General features: G+C 37.3%; 1 protein-coding gene across 1 annotated transcript in view; it reads right to left on the bottom strand.

Annotated features, from left to right (window-relative positions):
* LOC307125855 (PDZ domain-containing protein 2-like) overlaps window positions 1-13,183 on the bottom strand; it is a 53,107-nt gene extending 39,924 nt beyond the window's left edge. Inside the window, exon 1 of the mRNA XM_079816037.1 lies at window positions 12,814-13,183. The gene's annotated coding sequence lies outside the window, so the exon portion shown is untranslated. The remainder of the gene's footprint in view (window positions 1-12,813) is intronic.
* Window positions 13,184-14,750: the final 1,567 nt, after the last annotated feature.

Here is a 14,750-nt window from a genome sequence, read left to right as displayed (position 1 = left end):
TTCGACATTTGTCTACAAGTGAAAATCAGGCCTAAAATCTTGCAGTGTGAACTCGGCTATAGACATAGAGGAATCACAAAAATGATTCTAATAACAGTCTTTTTTATCATGTTTGATTGTTTGCATCTTTATCCAGTGCTATGCCATCAGTAAAATAACATGCTACAGTATATACAACAGTCATTCACCCCTTTAATGAATGTATGTTTCATGACATACCTCACTTAAAGTGGTAGTCATGTATAGTTTCAGCTCAAATCATCTGTCAAAATGATGCATTCTTCACTCTGGCCAGCTGCTAATGACAGAGCGAGGTCAACAGAGTCTGTTGTTTAGATGATTACAGAGCTTGGATGTGCAAACATACCATATGAATTTATCATCAAGATAAGCAAGAGCTGTTTTCAAATAAACAACATGCATGATAGCTTCAGGTCTGATCCTCTCTGGAGATCAGGATCAATGAGGTATGCAAAATTACTCACATCAGATCTCCTGGAACTAAAACATGCTGAAAGAACTGAAAGTACTGGCAAGTTAAAAATACAACAAAGTGAGGAATTTTCAGGAAATGACAAGTCGATGAAGATCGAGGCAGAGTATTTATGCAGTATTTGACAGCGTGCTTGCCTGTAAGGTTCAGACGTTTTAAGGTAAGAAAGCACATCCGTGGAATTTGTTGGTTTGACAGCAGCTGTGGTCTCGTTTTTTGTTCAGTGGGAGAGAACGGACTTTTCGGCCTCTAGTGTTCCTTTTTTTGTAGTGTTTCTTTCCCTCAGTCATCTTGCTGATAATGAAAAGTGTCTGACCTATTTCTGTCATGATCTGTTTTCCTTGAGCTTTCCTTTTCGATAAGAACAAAGTTTGTGATGTTGTGGGACTCTAGACAAAAATCATCCCACATGAAAATCAACGGAAAAAGGAGAAAATATCTCGACATAACTCAACTATCTTGGCACAAATCTGTCACATGTGAAATCCAAATCTGCTTTCCTTGATTCTAGTGATGGTCCCAAACTCAATGGCAGACTGGAAAAGTTACACTGCATTCCAAATGATGCGGATAGATGACACTTTGTCTGGATGGGCTGTGTAAAAAATGCATTATCTTAGCCCATAAAACCTTTGAAAAAACTACTGATGATTTCTTTCCAGATAACATTTGGACAACTGGCGTGCATGTCCCAACACCTAACTGTATTTACATTGTGCCAGTCGTGGAAAAAGACGAAAATATTTAAGTTGTTTGTTGTCTTTATACAAATGAATATACGAATATTTGAAATCTAAAGATGGAAGTTGTCTATAAAATGGAAGTAGTGACAGTAATGTTAACAAATCTTAAAGGGTTAGTTCACCCAAAAATGAAATTTCTTCCATTAATGACTCACCCCAATGTTGTTCCACACCCGAAAGACCTCCGTTCATCCTCGGAACACAGTTTAAGATATTTTAGATTTAGTCCGAGGGCTTTCAGTCATTTGAATGTAACTGTAAGCACACTTTGCTGTCCACGTCCAGAAAGGTAATGAAAACATCATCAAAGTAGTCCATATGTGACATCATTTGGTTAGTTAGACTCTTTTGAAGCGTCGACAATACATTTTGGTCTAAAAATAACAAAAACTTAGACTTTATTAAGCATGGTCTTCTCTTCCGGTTTTATTTGAATCCGCGTTCACGACGCCACAGTGACGCTGCTGACGTAAGACGCTGTGACGTGTTATCTGGTTATCTTTGGCGATTAGGGCATCCGGGACATGCACACTTACGCACCATTTTAAAAAAAGTATAGCAATACAAACAATGTAGAACAGCTTGTTTACAGCGTGCGTCTCCCTCAGACTACAAACGAAGCTCTGTCGCACCAGATAACACGTCACAGCGTCTTACGTCAGCAGCGTCACTGTGGCATCGGGAACGCGGATTCAAACAAAGCCGGAAGAGAAGACAATGCTTAATAAAGTCTTAGTTTTTGTTATTTTTGGACCAAAATGTATTGTCGACGCTTCAAAAGAGTCTAACTAACCAAATGATGTCACATATGGACTACTTTGATGATGTTTTCATTACCTTTCTGGACATGGACAGCAAAGTGCGCATACACTTACATTCAAAGGACTGAAAGCCCTCGGACTAAATCTAAAATATCTTAAACTGTGTTCCGAGGATGAACGGAGGTCTTACGGGTGTGGAACAACAGTGGGGTGAGTCATTAATGGAAGAAATTTCATTTTTGGGTGAACTAACCCTTTAACAATGAGATCAATAGCATGCATTTAGGAAATAGACAGAATTAATTTAATGCAGACTCACACTTCACCTAAAAATGAAAATCCCAAAGACCAACCTAAAAAATAGGTGTGAAGAGACATACTTAAATATAACCTGACAAGTCATATATGATTTGTGAGCTAGAGCGAATAACTTTTTCATTAAATAGCAACCTAAATTTCAGCTACTGTATATTGTATGGCTTCAGAAAATGTATGAATAGACTTGACTTTCAATAGATAGAAAAAAACAGCCAAGATATTCTTCAAAATGTCACACTTAGTGTTTCACAGAAGAAATGTCAAGGGAGTTTGGAACATCGTGAGGGTAAATAATGACAATTTAAATTTTTGGGTGAACTTCCCCTTTAATGAAAGGGGAAAAGAGTGTCTTAAGTCTGCAGAGTGAGTCTGTGGTTCTAAATGTGATTCATGTATGTGATGTCATGATGTAGGTTCAGTCCATGTCATTACTTAATCTTGACTGTTCAACTCATGCTTTGCCAACCCACACATGCGGGATCATGAGCAGAGGGCAACATAAACATTACATTACCACACAATAAAGTGATATCACAAGACCCTGTAATGGCACTCATCAACCTCATATCAATCAAAAGCCATAAACTCCTTTCATTCGGGCCACTGATCAAACATTTAGCCAACTACCATCTGCATCTCTGAGCCAGAGTGATGGATGTAAACCACAGAGCAAAATGCAGGGAACGAAAAAGTTATTAGGGGAGGTAACGAAGGGAAGAAGGAACAAGGATGCAGAGGTTGAAAAAAAAACTAAAAACCTCGTTCAGCCTTGAAGCCGTGCTTTGCTATCTCAGCAGGTGTGTGCCATGCACTAATGGAGCGCTGTCAGACGATCGGCCACATCAGCGCCCCACCGAAGCAAACGCATTCATTATTACACCTGAGAAACAACTTAAGTAAAAAAATTTGATAAAAACCTGCCATTCTAAAGACCTGTCATGCAAATCAGCATCTGATAAAGACCAAATAAGAAGAAAAACAAGCCATGATCTCAGCTCTGGCACAAAGACAAGGAATTTAAGCTGCTGTAAAAGCTAATGGGTCTCAGAAAAACCCAGCAACAGGCCTGCATTGCCTCTTTCAGTCTAAACCACAGCTGCAGTAGGGAAATCCATCTATTCCAGCCAAACACAATTTATGCAGAACGGTGACCAACACGGATTGGCTGAAAAGGTCTTGAAGCCCGCGTTTCTCTGAGCATTTGTTATCGTGGAGTGGAGGACACCCAAGACCTTTCCCATGCAGTATTGGCTAAATAATTTAGAACTATGTCTCCTTCCAAAGCACTACGTTTGTTTTTCTGAAATTTTGGATTTATCACACTCCTCGAAGTGGCGCCTATGCGTGGATTATTGTATCGTAGGTGCAGACGTCAGGTTGGGTAGACGCTCATTTATATCCACAGCTGAAACCTCCTGGAAAGTCTTTTCCCATGGCTTTGAGCCAAGAGACTACAGATGTGCATAAAAGTTTGCACCTGGATATCATATGTTGCAACAGATCCTGCATATTCACAAGAATAAACTGATACTGTGACAGGCCAAGTAAGGAAATCCCATTTCTTGGGTTTGATTTAGAGAGTTTTCCACCTTATTTGCCATAACCATAACGACTTGCACAGAAATACCATTGAGGGTTAAGAGTAAGATATTTTGTCACATTATAACATTGGATTACAGGGGCACAAGAGGAATGCAGAGAACCCTGATCAGAATCAGAATCAATCACAAAGAGCTTTATTGCCAGGTGTGTTTGCAACACACAAGTAATTTTTTTGGTAAGGAAGCTTCCAGTGAACACATATAAATAAATAAACAACAAGACACATGATAATAAAATTAGGAATATAGCTGTAAGCAGCGATGACAGGCACAAGCCCCAGAGCCACCACAACCCCGGTGTTTTTATGGCAACTGTTCTCAGCAGGCAATTTTTTGCATTTGAAGTGTGTAAATTTAAAAGGACTATGTCAAATTAATTTGAATACGCCATATTTACTGCAGGCAACTGGTGCCACTATGACTGTGAACCACAACAGCCACATTCATGATATAATTTAAATTTAGATGAATTTCATGTCATCGGATGTTATAAGTCAGGGGTTTTCAAACTTCATGATGCCAAGGACCCCCAAATATGAGGAATCTTTTATGAGGGACCCCCTTCCTAATCTATATATTTTTATGTATGAAAAAAAAAACATGAAAACTTTTAGATAAGTGTGACATTATAAATACAATATATTGTTTCCAAACTTAAATTGGCTATATTAATGTTGGATGTTAAACCTAAAGAAGAACATTTTCAATTTAAATTATTTATATAAGCAACTTTCACAATAAAAGTATATAAGCAGCTTACTTATATCTAACTTATCAGCTTACTTAAGAGTTAAGAATTCTGCTTTACAATCCAGTGAGCAAGATAAAGGGGACTATACTTAAAAAAAAAAAAAATAGAAAGATACAAAGCATACACACACATATCTGGAAAGTATGTATACAGCAAGAAAAAAGAGAAACATTTAGAATGTTCGGTAGACTTTATCCATTTTTGCTTTGTCTTTTTATTCTCTGAACTTTTCTAGGGGCCCCTTAGAACTATCTGGAGGAAAACCCCTGTTATAAGTCACTTTCAAATTAGTGTGAAGTTATCATTTTCCGTTAAAAAGTCTAGAAGTATTTTTCTTAAGGTATTTTTATATTTTAATTAACCCAATTATTAAACATGTGATCGCCCTCCTACAACGAATACACAGCTGACGTTTCATCAAAATCAGTCAATTTATGCAGAAGACACTTCCTGTTTCCCTTTTTTCTCCATAAATTCAGCCATAAATTCTCCAAAGGCCACGGCCAAACCGTTCGAAATATCCGCTGCAAATTTAGCATCCCCAATGTCTTGACTTCATGCTGACCGAGTTTGGTGGTGATTGGATGAATCTCCTATGAGGAGTTTATCAAATTCCAGAGCATGCATTTTTCAAACAACCCATAATAGCCGACTTCCTTTTGGGTTGATGTATGACTATGAGTGCGAAAGTTATTTGGCCACAGTAAGTTTGGTCACTGTAAGTGAAAAGGGGTGTGCTACAGAGCCCCTCAAATACAATCATTTAAAAGGGAGCTCCACAGAGCCGACGATTCCAATGTGTGTGCAAAGTTTCAAGAGTTTTTGAGTGTGTTAAGGGCCCCAAAAGTGCCTGATAAATCAAAAAAAAAAATCTTACCGTAGGAAAACAATAAGGCCCTTCGCCCTTTAAGGCTTGGGCCCTAAAATTGAAAAAGTATAATGAGAAGTCAGACTAGACCATGGACAACATCAGGACAGCACAGAGTAGAAAAACTATAAAGCAATGGCTCCATGACAGGATGATGTTTTTAGTCTTAAAGCAGATGCACTTAGAGTTCCTGCCAAGTGGAATGAATTCCATCAGTCTGCTGGAGAGAAGGGAGAAAATCCACTTCTACCCCTCACACCCACAGTCTTGTGTTTGTCATAATATGTGTAATGAAAATAAAATCATATACAACAAATAGATATATTAGGTGACCTTATAAAAAGAGTGTAGGTGCAAATTTACATAAACTGATTTCTGGTTTATGCACTTCTGATATCAATTATTATTATGCAATGTATTAATTATATAAGCGCTTCTATCTAGATACTGAAAGAAGCTTCAACACTCCATTTCATATTATTTTGATGCCTTTATAGGGTCTGATGAAGGTCAGGGTACAGACAAAAACTCTGAGTTATGTATTTGAGATCTATTTAATCCTCCACATTAGAAACAATCTATGGTCTGATTCAGCATGTCCTCAAGACCAAAACACTGACATTTTCCCAAATACTATTTTAAAAGCATCTTCCCATCTGCATCTACATCAGTGGTTCTTGACTTGTTTTGCTTCAGGTCCCAGATTTTACACTGAAGTCCGGATGTAAAAAAAATAAAATAAAAATAAAAAAGGGGGGCCAAAACAAGAAACCGTCAGAGCATCATGTGATTAACTTAAAGGGAACAACATGTGAATGAACAGTCACATTAATAACAAGCACAAGAAAAATAGGATTAGGATTAGGCTGCAATTGCTGCAAGAAACAGATGTCACAAAAAGCGAATAATATTAATATATATATATATATATATATATATATATATATATATATATATATATATATATATATATATATATATATATATATATATTAGATTAACAGACAACAAATCTTATTCTACAAGCTTAGATGTGTGTGAAGAAAGACACAAGGAAGACGTTCATGCAGTAACATTTGATTCATGTAATAAATCACATTAGGTCATATAGTGGCCCTAAAATTATTTGGACACTCAAATCATTCATAAAAATCTCTGAATGCATTATATAACAAAACTTTATAAAAAAAAATATGCTAGATCTTTTCTGAGAACTAACTTTTCTGAGAAAATATTAAATTACTTTTACACAAATGGTCTAATGGAGATTTATAGTGGATGTATAAACTCCTCAAGTTCACACGGGTGTCCTATAAGACATATTGTTTTAAAAAGAAAACCTGCACAGACAGGTGGTTTAAGTGTCCAAATACTTAATGGTTACTGTAAATAAGTTAACTTTAAATTGTTTGCTTGAAGGACCACAGTAAATCATGACTTCAAGTTCTAGCCTGTATAATCTGAATTTCAAACGTGTTGCTATACAAAATTGTTGTCATAAAATATGCCACAAATAATAAACTGTTATTCAAGTCATTCATGAACATTGTAAACTTCTCTCCTTAACAATGACCCCAAAGTTTGCTGCATTCACAATAATCTTTTAAATACTTTGTGAAATTTCTTCCCTCTTGCTTCCAGGTTACTAAAACAAGGTCTTTACTAAGAATCCAAAAGCCAGTGCTGGCCAGAAAAATTAAGAAAATCATGCTCTCGCTGGACTAATTAACTAATGATTTGGATTACAAAAAGAGCTCAAAATGAATCCAATTTATGAGGAAAAACATTTCTGAAACATTTAGAAACAATCCTGATTTGAGCATCCACCTGTTGATGTCATATTTTATGCTTCCACATTAAAAGAAATACAATTCCTGATTCAATTTAAACAAGGGTACTAACTCACTTCCCAGGTTACAACTGGAGGCAATACGGCAGCTATTCGCAGATACTGTAGTAAAGACATTCCACAATGTGGTGGAAAGCTGAAGTAATAACCTCAGTCAGCAATCTCCACATGAACAAGCCTACAGAGGGGAAATAGAGCCCACCACAATCGGCTCTGCATTTGAACGCTCTCAGATGGAGAGACAGATGTCAGGACAACACAGTACTTCTCATTTCTTCTATGTGTGCAGTGTTGCATTTTTGTGAGTGTGTGTTTTAGTTTGTGGGTAGACTGGTTTACAAAATAGTTTACCATGTTGGTAGCTCTGAAATATACAGTTTCTGTTACCTTGATTTAAATTAAACTCCCCATTTTCTATCTGTTATAGAAAACTCTCAATCTACAATTATAAAGGGTCAGTCTTTTGTCAAACGTCTTCAAAAGCCCAGAAATGTACACAAACATTTAAGCTGCCATTTTTTTTTATAAGAAGTTTTTAAAAAGAAGTCTGTTATGCTCACCAAAGCTTGATTTATTTGATTAAAAATACTGTAAAAACAGTAATATTGTGAAATATAATTACAGCCATTACTCCAATCTTCAGTGTCACATGATTCTTCAGAATTCAGGTTTTTTTTTTTGTGATCAAAAAACATTTCTTATTATTATCATCAATGTTAAAAAGAGGTTTACTGCTTAATAATTTTTTGTGGAAACTGTGAACTGTGGAAATATTTATTTTGGGATTGCACCGAAATTTTCGGTTTTGGGCCGAAATGGTTTTGGTGGGCTGAAATCAGTGACTGAAACAGACGTTTAAGTAGCGATTCTATGATGGCACGTTTTGACTGTGTTCAGCGTCTATTTCACACACACAACGTGGATAAGCTAAAACAGATGTGTGGACACTAGCTCTGGATTGACAATATTCATTTCTCGATTTTAATTGGTAATTATATGAAGAGTTCAGACGCAAAAGCCTCTTAAAGCCACTTCGGTCAAAAATTAGATAACGATACTGAGTGAATGCTCTCCGCATATAGTATACGTTCATAAAATACTTTCACTTCATAGTTCAAACCCACTAAATCCCAGCCTCAGCCCATTCAGAAGTACCGGTACTTAGGTAGAAACCTATACATATAGAAGCCTGACAAAAATGCTTATTTTAAAGAAAAACGTCAGACGGACTTAGAGGCTTTTGCATCTGAAGAAGTCTTTATATGGTGTCTTAAATCCAAAATCTTTTAGTCCATTCTGTTTTCTGTTGATGCATGAACAAAACTTCACTTAACATTTGTAGCATGTTTGCCATTCAATAGTAACAAAAAAGCTCCTTACTTTTAATATGAAGCAAAGACTGAACTTTAAAATTCTGATGATTTTATTAAGAAATTACAAACAAACAATAAATGTCGTTTTGGCACTCTTTAATATGGCATAATCGTAATAATGGCATCACTTTAATAACCGCATCACTGTAGCGGAAGCACGGATCAAGCGCACGTAAACTGATCATCTCATCTCCTCTTTACTAGTTATAGCATGAAATAAAAATGGGTGAACACCAGAAAATATGATGAAATATACAGTGGGGAGAACAAGCATTTTTTTTACTGCCGATTTTGCAGGTTTTCCTACTTACAAAGCATGTAGAGGTCTGTAATTTTTATCATAGGTAGGCCTACTCTTCAAATGTGAGAGACGGAATCTAAAAAAAATCCAAAAAATCACATTGAATGATTTTTAAATAATTAATTTGCCTTTTATTGCATGACATACGTATTTGATCACTTACCAACCAGTAAGAATTCCGGCTCTCACAGACCTGTTAGTTTTTCTTTAAGAAGCCCTCCTGTTCTCCACTCATTACCTGTATTAACTGCACCTGTTTGAACTCATTACCTGTATAAAAGACACCTGTCCACACACTCAATCAAACAGACTCCAACCTCTCCACAATGGCCAAGACCAGAGAGCTGTGTAAGGACATCAGGGATTAAATTGTAGACCTGCACAAGGCTGGGATGGGCTACAGGACAATAGGCAAGCAGCTTGGTGAGAAGGCAACAACTGTTGGCGCAATTATTAGAAAATGGAAGAAGTTTAAGATGACGGTCAATCTCCCTCGGTCTGGGGCACCATACAAGATCTCACCTCGTGGGGCATCAATGATCATGAGGAAGGTGAGGGATCAGCCCAGAACTACACGGCAGGACCTGGTCAATGACTTGAAGAGAGCTGGGACCACAGTTTCAAAGAAAACTAGAGGTGCACCGAAATTTCGGCCGCTGAAAATGTTTGGCCGAAAATGGCATTATCGGTTTCGGGCCGAAATAAAAAAACAGCCGAAAACTTAAACCGAAAATGAATGTCACCCGCCCCTCCCATCCGTGCGCAAGTGCTAAGGTTTCACTCACGGTCGAGCTGTTATCACGCGGCGCGTCTGCCTATCAGAGATTAAGCATGTCAGCGGTATGAGAACAAATAGAGACGTATCTAACGTTAGCTGAACTACCCATTGCCAGAAGCGACAATCCCCTTGACTACTGGCGCATGAACGAAGGCCACTTTCCATTGCTTGCGCGGATTGCACGCAGGTATTTATCTGGCCCAAGCAGTGTTGCCAAGTCTGTGTTTTTCCCGAGGGATATTTTTCCATGTCCGCGGGTTGAAGCGACCCCAATTATGTGATATTTAGACCCAGGAACGCGAATTTTAGCAGGCAACCCTGCCAAAAAAAAACACATAGGCCTATTTTACCCTCCAAATGCCATTTTTTCCGGAGAACAGTGACAGACAGTGAGACTATTCAGTGCAGCATCTCATGTTCTTAATGAGCACCATTCTGTGATTTTGTGTACAGTTATTCAGATAATTGTGGATCTTTCTTTGCACAACTGTTAAACTATTTTATTTGATGGAACATAAAACTTGAAGAATAATATTTGGTATTATTATTTATATTTATTGTTAAAATATTTTAGGTTTTGTTATGTAACTTAATAAAAGTTTGATTATTCTATTGGTTCGTAATTTTTTCATTTCAGATCCATTTAATTCAAGCAATTTATTTATATTTATATTTATATTTATATATATATATATATATATATATAAATTGCTAGAATTTAATGGATCTGAAATGAAAAAATCATATAGTATACGTTTTTAAAAGTTGCCATTTTCGGCTTCAGTTTCGGTTTTCGGCCAAGTGCATCCTAAATTTTCGGTTTCGGCCCAGAATTTTCATTTCGGTGCATCGCTAAAGAAAACCATTAGTAACACATCATGGATTAAAATCCTGCAGCGCACGTAAGGTCCCCCTGCTCAAGCCAACGCATGTCCAGGCCCGTCTGAAGTTTGCCAATGACCATCTGGATGATCCAGAGGAGGAATGGGAGAAGGTCATGTGGTCTGATAAGACAAAAATAGAGCTTTTTGGTCTAAACTCCACTCGCCGGGTTTGGAGGAAGAAGAAGGATGAGTTCAACCCCAAGAACAGCATCCCAACCGTAAAGCATGGAGATGGAAACATCATTCTTTGGGGATGCTTTTCTGCAAAGGGGACAGGACGACTGCACCGTATTGAGGGGAGGATGGATGGGGCCATGTCTCCCGAGATCTTAGCTAAATATATGCACGGTATTACATATTAATTATATATTTTTTTACTTAACCTGTAGTGAGGTCTTCATTATTTCATGTATGTTTGAATAAATCTGTCATGAAAACAAGTTATTACAGCTAATTATCGTTTAAATTTCACCAACAAACTGGAGTAGAAACAATTCTGGTAATTAAACTCTTGTACAACTTGAGTCTTGATTATTAAATGTTTGATTTATTAATTGATGATTAATTTATTATCTATTTTCGGTTTTCAGCCAAGTGCATCCTGAATTTTTGTTTTCGGTCCAGAATTAAAATGTTGGTGCATCCCTAATTTTTTTTTATTTTATGTTCAGTAATCTTAAATGAATAGAAAGTTCAACCAAATTTTAAAAAATATATTTATTTTGAAACATTTTAAATATATTTAATGTCACTTTTGATCAATTTAGAGCATCAATGGTGAATAAAAGTATTCATGATTTTTTTTTATTTCTGTTATTGACCCCAAACTTTTGAACGGTAGTGTAAAAAAGACACCGAAACAGGGAAACATATTCCCTCACTAAGATTATAACAGAGACAGATGGTCGTCCACTTCTAAACCAGTTAGCATTGTGGAAGCCACAACAAAATTGTTTGTTTGGGACAGAGACAGCAGTCAAACAACCCAAACATGACCCATTGCTTTAAATAGAGCTTAGTTACAACAAAACCTTTTCCAATTGGCTGCTCAAATCTATTACTCCCTTTGGGGGCTCAAAGGAATTCAGGGATACACTCATCTTCAAATTCTGACAGTGTTCCCTGAAAGCATTGGGATTCTGCATTGCAATGCAGTGCAAACATAATTCATAATGAATGTCAAAAGAGAAGAAAATAATTATTATTTCACAGAATATGGCATTTACAACGTCCCCATTCCCTTCTGTAAATATTACAGTCTCAGGATGCAGAATTGCAGTAGCACATTCTGTGGAGGGAATATTCAGTGCAAAAAGTTGACCAAAGCACTTTTTGTTCATTCATAAATACGAGCCTGTGTGAAGCCAGTTTCAGAAAGCAATTTAAGACATGTGAGGACATAGAGTATCCCTCTTTATGCAGTGCTGCAGGGGAGCTTATGTGACTCAGAGATAAGTAGATTTATAGTCTCTATTTACCCAGCGCTTCCTCAGAAATAGAACACTTCCATTCACAGAGCAGCACTTGCACTGACTCTCTCCCTTTGGTTTCATCCACTATGAGTTTAGATAGACCAACAGGCTACATGAAGATAATAACAGTAAAACCATTTTAATGGTGAACACACAACAAATGGGATTAGGAAACATAAACAGCTTTAACAAGCCAAAGTCAAATCTTTTTAATTATCAAGCAATATTTAGGCTATTACTTACCGGCTAGTAATAAGATGTAGGCCACTGTATAGGATCTGAATGAATTCTGAGATTAAACCAGATATAATGGGTAAAGGTAGCCTATAGGCTATATTTAACTTGCATATCCATTTCTGCAACAAATAGGCTATAGGACGACGTGGTGTCAGACCAGGGACTCGCAGATATTTTTCAAAGCATTAAAAGCTATTGAATGTTGTTGAAAACTGATATTCACCACTTAAATATAATTAACAACAGTCTAATTGTATGATACCTAGCTGTCAGCCTATCCAACAAAACGTTTACTACCTACTGAAACTTGCTATAGCAAAATTATCTGTAAGATTTACGGGCACAACACAGCCATCCTATGAAAATGCGTATTTTGTAGCCTACCTGAAACGTTCACTTGTGCCCCTTCATCATCATTCTTGCGGCGAGGTCAGTTCCCGACAGCTGGCACGCGCTGTTTGGGCTCCTGTGAGTTCAATAATCATAGCAATCATCCGTATAAAGTCCCTGAGCGACTTCGCTGTATGTTCATGAAAATGTTTCTAACAGCTCCAGCGACTCGCCCCTTTCATGTGATCTACTCAGAGCTTGATTAAAGTCCATGACTGTTTTTTCCCCACAGGACAGCCTGTCGATACGGACCGTGTCCGTGCCTCTGAGAGTGTCAGATGAAAATACAGCTCGGTTCGGGGCTCGCAAACTTTGCATGCGCGTCTTGGTTCCATTATCCAGCGCGTCTCATCTCAGCGGTTGTGAGATTGTTTGGATCGTCCCGCCCTTCTTCAAACTCCCAACAGAAAACGCTCACGGTGAACCTCAGATAGGCTACTGACACATGAAGGAATACCACAATCCAAATCAACTCCCTACTTAAACAGATATTTGGATAGCCCCATAATTAGGGACGGTTCCGAATCCGATTCATTAATTATTCCGATTCCATTCAAAATGATTTTATTAGTAATAATTTTACTGATTTTATTAGAATAGCCTACTAATTCATACATTTTTATAAATTATCAACAAAAGCTCATTATGTGTAGCCTATAGGCTAGGCTATTTAATCACGTTATACAAACAAGTAGCCTAGGTAAGATTTAAAGCTGATTTTGTTCTCGCGAGCATAAAGTTCACCATAACACGGATATAATAAATATTAACCTTCGGTTCAATGGTTCGTAACCGTTTCGGATTATTCAGAAGTGTTTGTCATTCACTAAAACGAACCGGTTTATTAGGCTATAACAGTCTTTCTCTATGGAATCGGAGTGGTGGCGCTGTAGATTCAGTAACGGTGAATACTGTAAAAGTAAAGTATCATCTTGGATGTGTGTCATTTCTAATGAATCTGTATCTTGTAAAACGTATAAATTGCTCATTTTGTTAAAGCAATGTAAAAACATATGTTTCCTTAACTTATTGATCATATTATTATTTTTTTTACAGTGTATGGTGCTGCCATGCTGCATTAGAACCAGTAAAGTCACCATGGAATCAAAATTGACCATTTGTTTTGTGGAATATTGCAGTAGCTATTTATTATAAATGATTTATCCGTGCACATCATTATGTTTTTGAAAATGAATATGCCCTCCTAATCAAAATAATTCTTCTTCAATTCTAATTGACATTTGCTTCTTGTTCGAGAAGCCGTTTCACTAGGTCTACATCACAATCGGCTAGAAGGGCTATTTAAACTTCAGTTTCATGCTGACTTTAAAGGGTACATAACACACACTGTTTCTGCCTATCTCATGTTAATCTTGAGTACCTATAGAGTAGTATTGCATCCTTCATATCTCTGAAGAGTCTTTAGTTTTTCATATTTATTAAAGACAGATACTGTACCAATTCTTTCCGAAAACACCCGAGCTTGTGCAGGTGTGCAGTGGGCGGAGCTAAACGAGTACACACACACAAAATACACCATGGCATTATCCCCCGGATAACTTTCGATTCACTAAACGTTTGTGTTGTTGACATTTGATATGGTAAGAAAGAGGCGGCAACCGGCAAATGTTTAACAAAACTTTATTAAATAAATAATCACAGCTGGCGCTCATTATCATCACGCCACCGGCCTTGCCCCGTTCTCACGGTCCCTCTGCCTCGCTGCTTGCCACAACATTATATGCACTTATGTGCGCCGATTGCCAACAAAACACAGACATTTGATGCAGTTTCACTCACTGCCTGTGGTTTCGACTCATGACCAGGAACAAACAAACACACTTGCAGAACTCCGTTGCTGCTCCGGAAAAACAAACTGCATCCACTGTTTCCTTAACGATGGGAAGCTGAACAAGATTATCTTGCCCTTA

The sequence above is a fragment of the Gobio gobio genome (assembly GCF_949357685.1).
Source record: "Gobio gobio genome assembly, chromosome: 4".
In the NCBI taxonomy this organism is placed as follows: domain Eukaryota; kingdom Metazoa; phylum Chordata; class Actinopteri; order Cypriniformes; family Gobionidae; genus Gobio; species Gobio gobio.
This window is presented reverse-complemented; position numbering and strand designations above follow the sequence as displayed.